Source organism: Pelobates fuscus, chromosome 1 (assembly GCF_036172605.1).
Source record: "Pelobates fuscus isolate aPelFus1 chromosome 1, aPelFus1.pri, whole genome shotgun sequence".
NCBI lineage: Eukaryota > Metazoa > Chordata > Amphibia > Anura > Pelobatidae > Pelobates > Pelobates fuscus.
In genome coordinates, this window is record NC_086317.1 from 271,422,485 (window position 1) to 271,435,051 (window position 12,567).

General features: G+C 49.8%; 1 protein-coding gene across 1 annotated transcript in view; it reads left to right on the forward strand.

Annotated features, from left to right (window-relative positions):
• Positions 1 to 12,567, forward strand: part of PHKG1 (phosphorylase kinase catalytic subunit gamma 1) — a 95,512-nt gene that overhangs the window by 80,488 nt on the left and 2,457 nt on the right. The gene's annotated exons all lie outside the window — the stretch shown is intronic.

Here is a 12,567-nt window from a genome sequence, read left to right on the forward strand (position 1 = left end):
TGGATGCATGCTAAGGGAGCTCCGAGCCCCAAACGGCCACACAGACCCACCCCGGGCCTCACAATAGGGGAGATATGGATGCAGGCACGCGGTACCACTTAAGCCAACATGGCGGCCCAACACGGCGGGTGCTCGGATTTCTCTGATGACCTATCCGATACAGACAAAGGGGTATATCATCGGCCCCCAGACCCACCACGGAAGGCACAACGTTGTGGTAAAGAGGTTGAAGCAGAACTGCTTCACTGTGGCGGTCATGAAGGAGCTCATGGCGGACCTGAAGCATAGCTTTCACGAGGAAGTCCAAGCGCTCCGAGCAGACCTACAGGGCCTGACAGGCCGCATCTCCCAACTGGAAGGCTCTTCACTGACCCAAGCCAAAGACATCACCATCTTACAACACACGGTACATGGCCTGGAACAACAAAACCGGCAACTTGAGCATCGCCTCGCAGCGCTTTAAGATGCCAGGAGGGCACCCAACATTAGAGTCAGGGGAGTCCGCGAGGACATTGCTGAGGCCGAACTACCTAAATTGATCGAACGCATGCTACAAGCTATATTGCCACATGGAAAGCGTGCAACGATCGCCCCGGAAGGGATATTCAGAATCCCCAAACCAACAAACGCGCCTAATAATACCACAAGAGACATCATCCTCAACCTCAACAACAGCGGACACAAGGCGACGATTCTATCAGCCTTCCGAACCAAAACCCCCTTCCGATTTGAAACCATGGACATTTCGCTCTTTCCAGATCTGTCCAATAGCACACTAGCTTGGCGCAGATCGCTAAAGCCACTCACCTCGATCCTCCGTGAACACAAAGTGGATTACAGATGGCGACCTTCCAGGACACTCAGTCACAAGGGGTACGGACTCACACAGCATTCAGGACATCCGAGCCGCCCCGGCCTTCCTTCAACTTCTGCACTTACCCCACGAACAGCTGACCCTGACGGGGCCTGTCAACACAAGCGACCACAGCCCTCCCAGCCGCACCCATACATGGGACCCGGATAGGAGCGTCCCATTCGTCCCCCAAAGCTCCACACCGGAGGCATACGCAGCGATCACCACTTAGAGACATTGGGATTGTCGCAGCCTGCAGCTGGCTGAGCTCGCTGCCTGCCATTCCACACTTGGAGAGGGCAAAAACAACTCATCCTGCTACCTCTCATTGATTGCTGGAGTTAAACAAAATGAATACCTTGAAGTTGACGTGTTATGCACAAAGTATAGTATTAATCTCAGATGTTATGTTAATCTACTGTTTTCTCCCATACCTTGACTAGCACAAACCATGGCCTCCTGCTTTAGGTATTGCCAGTTAGCGTAATCAGACTGCTCAAGACCATATACACATCACGGGGCGGTTGTGACCATACCCCCAGATAGCACCAGTGCATACCCCTTCGGCACTTAATGCCTAGGACCCGTGTCGGCGCGGACAGCCTGTTACTTATACTAATCTCTGAGTGAGAGACCCATCTCTCCTTGCAGGCCGGTCCCGCAGGTCGGCAACATGTGTTACCATTACACACAGCTCACTCCCCTGTAATGCGGGCGCTACTGTTCATTGCCCTGTTGCACGTTATGTGCTTTAAAAATCGCCCAAATTGCCACAGACAATCTTCTTTCCACAGGGAGCACCCTAAGCTCCACGAATCGACCATGACTGTCTAGCAAGAGGACCTACTAGTCCCTGTCCTCTAGGTCCCTTGCACAGACGTGCCACCCACCACGCTGACCACATACACATTCGTCCTCTAAGCTAGGTTTCCACATTGACTCTTACAGGAGCTCACAGAAGGGACTAACTGGGGGATTACAGCATGACACAGCTGCTAGTGATTGGCCTTACACATGTACCCTAGAGAGTTAGAGCTAGGACTGATAGACGGCACTTGAGGCGGCCATCTCTTCACTCTAAATGCCGTTTCTAGGCATCCTTTCTTAATCTGATGTTGATATTAGCCAACGTTGACTGAACCTGATTTTGTCTACATTCTCTAGGTCGAATATACCAAACATATGTGATTTCCTCAGGTTCTCCACAGCTAAACTGTCAGGCTGGGTACCCAGTTTGAACGCTAAGACTGCTTACCCATCCACTGACATACCCTGCGTAGGCATGTTCCATTTATTTAGCAGTGTGCAGTAATAGCCAGTTATATTTTGCTAGCATGATGCATTTTTATTCTATTAGCTAATACGCATAGAAAACCCAGCATGCTCCTGATATTTGTTGGCAATGTTTTGCCTAGTGTTTTCCTTTATGTTTTTAACTCATGTAAACAAGATGTGCCTAGAGGCCCATACATGATAAAGGACTATGCCGACATAGAGGAACTAGGGAGAGAACTCCAGATCACACCAGCCCCTCTACAATGGCCAGATCCCTTAGTCCTCTATACACCCACCCAGGGCCCGAAGCCACGAACGGCAAGTAACCAACCCCCAAGGATCACTCGACAACAAGCGACCGGCCCACGTGGCCTCTGAAAGGGGGTAAAGCCAGCCATTATCAGGACTTAAATCGACACAACCCCCCCTACTGGGAACACACTCCACCTTGCTGAACTCAATCCCTCCCCGCCACCGGACTTGCACAGACCGAGAAGAACTTCGGCATGACCTACACAAACTTGGGGCTACCCGTCGCACGAGAATGCATCTTTTACATGCAGACAAGTGGCCTACTCTTGCAAGTTAAAGACCCAAGGACTATGACGCAAGGACATTTTGCAATGGACACCATGACTCGCACCTCTAATCGCAAGTATCACACTTTACTGGCCGACAGGCCTGAGAGACTTTTAATGCTCATGTGTAACCCTGCTTACAAACTGCTAACTACCCTATGAGTGCCAAAACGTGGGGGCAAGGGGAGGGGGGTGGGAGGGACAGATAACAAGGGCTCGAAGATAATCAGGGGCCAGCTCTAGGGGAGGCGAGAAGGGAGGGAACGACCGGGATGGGCAACCGTCCCCCCCCATGAAGGCCTTGTGATGACCTGGACAGGAGCAGGCCGGAGGGGCGGGGGCCCGCCTCGCTCAGATAGAATTGGGCTCCAAGCAGGGTACGATCTCTAAATAGGACACGAGTTGATGGGCTGCTTTATAGCGGTGGGAGGGGGGGGGGCGTGAGAGGGAAATAGCCACCCAAGGGCTCAAATATAAGACGGCTACACAGGAGCCGGGAGGTACTTTTATATGGCTGAATCTTAACAGATAGAATGGGGAGCCGATGGGTAGGGATGGGAGGGAAATGGGAATCCCAGTGGGTGGGGGACGGGTCGACAAAAAACATATAGACGCCTCCATAGGTGAACGGAGGAATTAGGATGCGGATGACAACCTAAGAGGGCATATGGCTAATAATTGACAATGCATGTTGTTATTTTCACTGTTACTGTTTTCCTTTATGTTAATTATCATGTTATATGGTATACGTTGCTAATGTACACTGGCGAGGACACGAGACACATACACGATCGTACAGAGCCACAAAGGGGACACCTAGGGACTAGGTGAGAGACACTAGGTCACACCAGAGAGAGACTCGCGGAGCGAGCAACCAGGACACTTCCATACACACGTTGAGGCCTAGGCCTTCCAGCCACACCCACGAGGGACAGGCGCCACTTACAAGGGGTCGAAGTTTAACACCTAGGGGCGGCCAAGAGCCCCCACGACCACCGAGACGCTAATACCCTAACGCCGAACAGAAGGCGGATACCCCACACTACACACTCACAAACACCTCAAACACTACACATACTCAATTTAACTTCCGGCCTGGGACTGCCGGGTCCGAGGACCAGATAGGTATAGCGCAAAATGTCGTTGACCCCGGCTAACCTCACACTTATAACCGTAAATGCAAGAGGCTTGAACAAACCTGAAAAGACCTGAAAAGATTTTCACGCCGCTAGGGCATCCATAGTATTTATCCAAGAGACGCAGACCGAAGAGGGTGCCAGACCGAAGCGACATAATCACCATTATCCCACGGGCTACTATAGTGACTATCACGGGGGGAAGGCCAGGGGAACAGCAATTTTGATACACAGAGGAATCCCATTTCAGGAACGGGGCCTACAGACGGACAGGGAGGGGAGATATGTTCTCCTAAAGGGAAGGATAGCGGGTCAGACATATACTTTCGCCAACATATATGCCCCCAACCAGAGACATCACAAATTCCTGGCAGGAATACTCCGCAAGATACAGGGGTTTACGGAGGGTACACTGATCGTAGGAGGGGACTTCAACATTGCCCTAGACCCTAAATGGGACACGTCCACAGGCACATCCCACACAACATCTGAACACGCTCAAACGCCTCATATCCAAATACAAACTAGTAGACAGTTGGAGAGCCCACCACCCAGACGAGAGGGACTATACGTTCTTCTCCCACCCACACAATTCTTATACCAGAATAGATTACTTTTTTATGACCCAATACCACCTCCCACTCGCCCTACGAATAGAACACGGCACGGCCACCTGGTCAGACCATGCTCCCGTGACACTCATGATAAAATCCCCACTCTACAGACCCAAAGTCACTAAGTGGCGGCTCAACGAACACATACTCTCCATACCGGAGGTAAAAGCGGAAATCGACACAGCTCTCCGTGAATATTTTGCCACAAACACCCCATCCCAAACATCCCCGACGATCATGTGGGAAGCACACAAGAGTGTGATTAGGGGCCACTTTATTCAAAAAAGCGCTAAACTAAAGAGACAAAGGGAGGCAGCCATGGCAGACACACTGACAAAAATTAGGGAGATCGATAACCTGAACAAAGCCAACCAGACGCCCGAATCGCAAAGTCAACTACTCACACTACGCAGGGACTTGACCAAGATGCTCCAGACAAAATATCACAGAGACGCGCTGCGACATACCGCCTTTTTCGCACTACATGGCAACAAAAGTGGCACGGATGATAGCCAAACGCAGACAACAGACGTACATTGACCGCATACGAAATGATAAGAACACATTACACAGACTGCCTTGCAAGATACAGGAAACAATCAGGGCATACTACGCTAATCTGTACGCACTACACGGGCCACACACACACCAGGCAGACACGAGACTGACGGACTCCATCGATGCATATCTGACGCTCAACTCGACGCCTACGATAGGCAGGGACACGGCTGAACTACTAGACAGGGAGATAACATTAGATGAACTGACCACAGCAGTGAAACAGACGAAAACAGGCAAAAGCCCAGGCCCAGACGGCTTACCGCTATGCTATTATAAGGCGCACGCAGACATACTATATGCCCCACTCATATTGACGTTTAACGCCATAAAAGAGGATCACCCACTCCCCAAGCAATCCCTGGCAGCGCACATCACTATTATCCCAAAGGAAGGAAAGGATAGGGAACACTGCGGAAGCTACCGCCCTATTTCCCTAATAAACAGCGACCTCAAACTCTTGACTAAAATACTAGCGAATAGACTACAATCATATATACCCACTCTGATACACCCAGACCAGGTGGGGTTTGTACAAGGGAGGGAGGCGCGAGAAAACACCATGCGCACCCTCACATTGATGCATAGAGGTGCGCGCACTGCCGGTGGCCTTCTCCTGCTATCCACGGACGCGGAGAAGGCCTTCGACAGGGTGGGTTGGAAATACTTATTCCGGACCCTCGCCCACATAGGCCTGGGCCCGGGCATCAGGGGTTGGATAGAAGCTCTGTATGCGCAACCATCCGCGCAGGTGATTGTAAATGGGGCCCCCTCGGAACCATTCGATATACTAAACGGTACACGTCAGGGATGTCCCCTGTCACCGATCCTCTTTGTCTTAGCCCTGGAGCCACTACTGGTGGCCATTAGAAACAACCCGGACATAACGGGGATGAGGACGGGGCCGACCCACAACAAGGTAGCGGCATATGCCGACGACCTACTATTCTACGTGACTAATCCCGAAATATCACTCCCAAACATACTTCAAACATTACAGGAATACGGGCGACTTTCTAATCTGAAAATCAATTTGAACAAATCATTCATACTAAACATAAGCGTCCCTGAACGACGGGCGGAACCCCTGCGCCAACACCACTCGATCCAATGGGCGACTCAGAAGCTCAAATACCTAGGAGTCTGGTTGACAAGGAAGGCAGGGGACCTATTTAAAGTAAACTTTACTGACCTACTAACGAAAATGAGCACAGAGATGCAGGAATGGGCACACCCCCATATATCATGGTTAGGCCGCATTCAGGTGGTAAAAATGAACTTCCTACCGCGCCTGCTCTACCTGTTTCAGGCTATCCCAATACAGATCCCACGCACATATTTTGCTACGCTACGTACAGCCATAATTCAATATGTGTGGAATGGGAAAAAACCCAGAGTCAACCATGCTCTTCTAACGCAGCCAAAGGACAGAGGTGGTCTGGCATTGCCGGACTTCACTCTGTACTACAGGGCATGCCACTTTCTACGGATAGTGGAATGGACCAAATCAGGCACACAAAAACTATGGAAACAGGTGGAGGAACATGAGGCGGGAATTCCGGTCGCAGTGCTGCCGTGGCTGCCACCTGAGATATCGACAGGGCACGCAACACACTCCCCATACACAAAAGCGACTCTATGGGAATGGAACCATGCCAAAGGGAAGCACGGTCTCACCACTTATCCCACCCCCCTACTACCTCTCACTTATAATCCCGACTTCCCCCCCGGAACAGACCCGAGAGCATTCAAGGACCTAATCCAAGACCCTCTACCCAGACTCACACACGTACTCACACCTAGAGGCCCCAAGACCATAGACGACTTACGTGGACAATCGGAACACACCTTCTTAACACACCTCAAATACAGGCAAATTAGGAGCTACATAACCTCCCTCCCTCAGGGTCCCATACTGACAAGGGCAACCACCGCTTTCGAGAATCTCTGCATGGACCCCCACCCACTGACACATGGAATATCCGTCCTATACACCCTCCTACTAACACTTACGCCAGTAGAACAACCACGATTTATGGGGAAATGGGAGGCAACACTAGGCCACACAATGGATAAAGATGAATGGGAAAAAATTTGCTACCTCACACACCACTGTTCAAGCTTTAGTAAGACACAGGAAACGGCGTACAAGCTATTGACCCACTGGTACTACACTCCCGCAACACTACACGCATGAATCCCGACACATTCCCCCCTATGCTGGAGATGCGAAAAGGAACAGGGCACTCTCCTACATATATGGTGGGAATGCAACAAGATTACCTCATACTGGAAAACCATACACCAAATCATTTGCCAATACACAGACGATCCGCCACCTTTCACCCCGGCAGCAATGCTGCTACATCACACCCAGATCACTAAGAATGCATACAAAAGATCGCTCACTATCCGCATTCTGAATATAGCCAAGGCACTGATACCCCAATTCTGGAAGCAACCAGTCACTCCTCCCCTCAAGATATGGTTCACACAAATGGAGGAACTCAGATCCCTTGAGGAACTCCACAACACAGCAAATGACACCTTCCAAAAATACCTCAATACATGGACACACTGGATACTAAATTCTACCACATCAGATTTCCAAGAGATGATTATATCTCTACCAGATTCTTAATATGCAACAGCCTTACGAACACAGACCGCAGGAGGGAACGAATCCCCAATACAGGGATACCTCACCACTACTCCAAAATGCTGAGACTGGGACCCCGACCCCCACCTAGATAGAAGGGTGAGAACCCACACACATATTGACCCCACACATACCACCAAAGAGAGGGTTAAACCCGGGACGTCCTCAAGACAGACGGGACACATAACCCCGGACAGACAAGGTAGTGAGGGGATAGGACACACATCCAACAGGAAACTCAGACCTCTGCCATAGCAGAGAACAGGAGACACATAACTCATACCTAGGAAGAGAGACGAAACACGTAAGAAACGAACGCCAAAGACAGGGCCTCGGAACGGAGGAAGCTCGGACCCCGGCAGTCTCGGGACCCGCCACACGCTACAATTAGATGAGGGCCAAACAATACAGACACACACACACACAGACATAATACAAAGGACATGAGATACAACTACTAATGAGGGTAAATGCGTTCACTGATTTAAGAAGCTGGGACAAATTAGGGTTGAGAACCCAGAGCCTACACATTCTAAAGTTCTAAAGTGAACCAAAATGTTATATAAGCCAAAAGGCAACAGTTTATATGTACTTCGCAAGGGTCCTGCGAGTCCCTACTACATAGAGGCGCATGTGCCCTTGAAACACTGAATTTATACAACTGATGATACTACCTATTGAAAGTTTTTACGGAGACCTGCGAGTCTCGACATGCTACTTACCATATGTTGAAAAAATTATTTGAAAATAATAAAAATCATATTTACAAAAAAAAAAAAAAAAAATAAAGAATTTAAAATTCTTGGTAGGATGTTCATTTTGACTACCGCTATGTGGCCCTGCCAAGATATGTGGTCATAGTTCCATGTCTTAATATATTCTTTATATATGAACCCTTTTACTGTTGGTGTTTGCCGGATCCTGTCTAGAAACTTTTTCAGGGTTAAGGCAAAGAGGAGAGGTGACAGTGGGCAGCCCTGCCTGGTGCCATTGAAGATGTCCGAAAGTGCTCCATTAATTTGGACCCAAGCACTCGGATTTTAATATAGTGCTGCGATCCATGTAAGCATTCCTCTACCTAATCCCACTCTAGACAACGTCGCCATCATAAAGCACCATTCCACTCGGTCGAACTCATTTTCTGCGTGCATGGAAAGCAGGAATAGGTTCTTTCTCTCCCTCCGCGAGGCACTGGATAGAGAGCGCCCGCAGAGTGCAGTCCCTAGCTTCTCGGCCCGGTTTAAAGCCTGTCTGATCCGGATGGACCAGTCAGAGCATGTACAGTTGTAGTCTGGTTACTAGAATCTTAGTGAAGAGCTGCACAGCGGTGTTAAGGAGGGAGATGGGGCAATAGTTGCCACAATTTTCTGGGTTTTTACGCGGTTTAGGTATTACTGTGATTGTGGGAGCTAGTGTTTCCTGATGGAACATAACTCTGCTCTGAAGTTGGTTTAAGGCATCAGTGAGCCATGAAATCAGACTCTCTCTGAATTTCTTGTAATACCCCGCTGGACGACCATCCGGGCCGGGTGCCTTGCCATTTTTTGCCGCCTTTATTGCTGCACATACTTCATCTTCCGAAATCTGGGCGTCTAATGTGTTGGCTTCTTCCGGTGTGAGTGTGTCCGGCCGAAATCCTAGCAGGTACTGTTCTATGGCTACAGTCGTCGTGTCCTGCAGGGTCCTCGCTGGTTCAGTATGTTGTACAATCGCTTATCATAGGTCCGGAACTCTTCCGCTATTTCCTCAGGAAATTGCGTTAGGTCGCCCTTTGATGTCCCTAATGCTTGTACTTGTGCTCTAGCTTGTTGATCTCGGATCATGAGGACAAGCAGTCTCCCGCCTTTATTGGCGTGAAGGTAATAAAAGGCTTTAGAGCGCTGGAGCGCTGGGTGGTGTTTATGGTCTATGAGCACCATTAGCTGGCAGCGGGCCGCGAGTAATTCTTGGTATTGGGCTTCTTTTTGAGTCAGTTTATGGAGGGATTCCAGTCTTGCTATATGGTTCATCTATTAGTTGTCATCTATTAGTTGTCGGGCCTCCTTTTTGCGTGATGCTAACCTAATAAAATGTCCCCTAAGGACACTCTTGGGGGCTTCCCACAGCGTGACTCAACATTCCCTCTGTGTTATTTTCTTCAAAGTAATGACGCAAGTGTTCCGTCAGCTGCGTCTGGACTGCAATATCTAAGAGGAGCGACTCATTCAACCTCCACGTCGTCTGAGTGGATCTGAAAAGGGGCGAACCCAGGAGTATGGAAACCTCGCAGTGATCGGACCATGGTGTAGGCAGTATCTCTGCCTTCCTAAGGCGAGTGAGACGTTCCTGTTGGATGAGAAGATAGTGGATGTGCAAGTATCTTTAATGTAGAGCTGAGTAGTATGTGTAGTCTTGGCTATCTCGGTGGAGTGCCCTCCAGGTATCAACTAGCCTCAGGTCTTGGAGAGTTCTGCGCATCGTCCTTATCGCCGTTTGTGGTATACTACTACATCCGGTTGACGAGTCTGAGAGCAGGTCTAAAGGCACGTTAAAGTCCCCTCCTAGAACTAACACTCCCTTCGTAAAGTTGGTGAGTTTTAAGATCGTTTTACATAGGAATCTGGCTTGGTATATTTTCTGTGATACTACACCTTTCACAAAAAGGTATCTGCCCTCCGGATCTGCAAGCATCTCTGTCAGAGAGAAATCGCCACACCAGCTTTGCGAGCAGTAGGGTGATTACTGTAGTAGTTGATCAGATAGCATTTGTCTTTCAGCCTTTGGTTTTCTTTTGCTCTGAGGTGCATTTCTTGTAGGAAACGCGGCGGCGTTTAAGTTTGCGTAATATATGCGCGCGCTTTTCTGGTGTGTTTAGGTCCCTGCAATTTTGTGTTATATGAAAGGGTGTGACAGCATACGCCATGATGTGAGTGCAGGTGTTAAAACATGTTCAGAGTTGCATGAACGTCCAATCGGGAGGCCCACACGCGCCGCAGGGAGGAATGAAGGGGAGAGCGAAAAGAGGGGTCAGGGGCAGGGTTACTCAACTGCGGCCCGCGGGGCTTCAGAGGCGGCCGCCAGGGGAGCCAAGAGAGGAAAGAGTGGGAAGGAGAGAAGGAGGGGAGAATCAGAGGAGTCTACGCGGTCACTTTGCAGCCGCCCGGCCCCAAACTGGGACGTCTGGCATCCAGGGGAGCCCAGACTGAGCTGATAGGAAAGCTAGGTGTGGGAGTGAACCTGCAAGACTGCAGTCAAATGGAGCAGAGAGCACACAGACAGTCCAATCCCCCACCAAAAGACACAACAAATAAAAATTCCCTCAATATGAGGGGTACTTGTGTAACTGGGTGGATGTCAAAACTGAACCGCCACCTAGTGGGTACTAGGGCATCAAGGGCAGTGTTCCCCCCATTAGTCTAAGTATACATAGGTTCAGTCAGGAGACATGGCCCTCTATCAGTAGAAGTTGGCTTCTGCAATTGTGGTAATGTATATATGAGGTAAAGTATGAACAATATATGGAACCCCTGTGAGTCTCATATCCCACGTGTCCAAGCAAATTTACTGCACTAAACTGCAACTAGTATCAGACCATAAGGACAAGGTATGGGTGGTCATAGGCTATTATTGGGGCAGTAGCCTCGGAGAGGTGGATGAGGTAAGTAACCACTGGAATGAAATCTACGGTCGTCACAGGGCCGTATCGGCCATGTCGGGTCTCCTGCTGTAGGGGTAGGGAGGCGCAGTATTTAACAGTGTGCTGTCGGTCTAACCCCATGAGGTCCCAAAAGCCTCATGTTATGAGTTTTGCCGTTTGTCACAGGGGTCTCAAGTTAGGTTGCGTGATATAGGTACTTTCCCGTCAAGAGGTCACCTGTATTGGGAGGGTTCACACATGGTATTCGTGTCATGTGTAACAGTTACCAGGGTGTCGAGGTAAGCAACAAGGGGTCCAAAAGTAAAAAACATGAGTTAGGCACTCCTAGCCTCTGATCAATTCACTTTGCATCATGTATGAACCTATTTGTCTGATCCCTTTATACTTTTACTGTTTCCTTTATCTGTCCATCCCCCTCCCTTTTCCACTGCTATTCTCTATCTCCTCCTCCCTCCCTTGCTATTTGCTGCGCTTCAGGTTTCACCTCAACTCAGCCCATCTGTGCGTAACCACATTCCCATACGATGCGTTGAACTATCCCGTTAAGTACCCCCCCATCTCCGCCCACCACTGCCAACATCGCCCTATTAAGCAAATCCAATGCAAACATCCCCAACTGCCATTCCCCCCCCCCCCCCATACCCCAACGGACTACGTTTAAGACAACTTAGCCTAGTCGGCCAGTCACTTGGCCATAGCATTCTTACTCCTTACTGGCTTCTGGGACTTGCAACAACGCAAGATCGCCAGGGCGGGGAGTAAGCAGCATACTTGTAGAGAAACAGTCTCCCTTGAGGTGTCAAACAGGAAAACAAGACAAACCCCACTGTCCAGCCCCAAATGAAAGCTGAAGCCCAGCATGGTGGCATCGTCCACGGGCCAAATAAGTGGTGCTCAGAGAGCACGTAGGAAGGCTAAAATCAGGGACCCCCCGAGGGCAAGGGTACAAGTCAGGACTTATCTGTCATTTCTGCTAAACTGGAAGTCCCTGGTCACCCAACAGGGAGTGTGATGGCCACGGCTGAAGTGGGGTCTTAGGAAGAAGCCTTTGTCACTCCTCCGGGTCAGTTAGTTCCAGGTGTCGGCAGCCGTGGGGCGCCGTGGCGAGTCACCCCTGCATCTTCATGATTGTCTCTGTGTTTGTGGCCCCAGGATCTAATCTGCGAGTTCTGTGGGTGGTAATCCTAGGTGTTGTAGAAACCTTGGGACCTCTTCGCCAGCGTAGGGAGATCCAATCATTTTGGTGTCGTGCAAGGA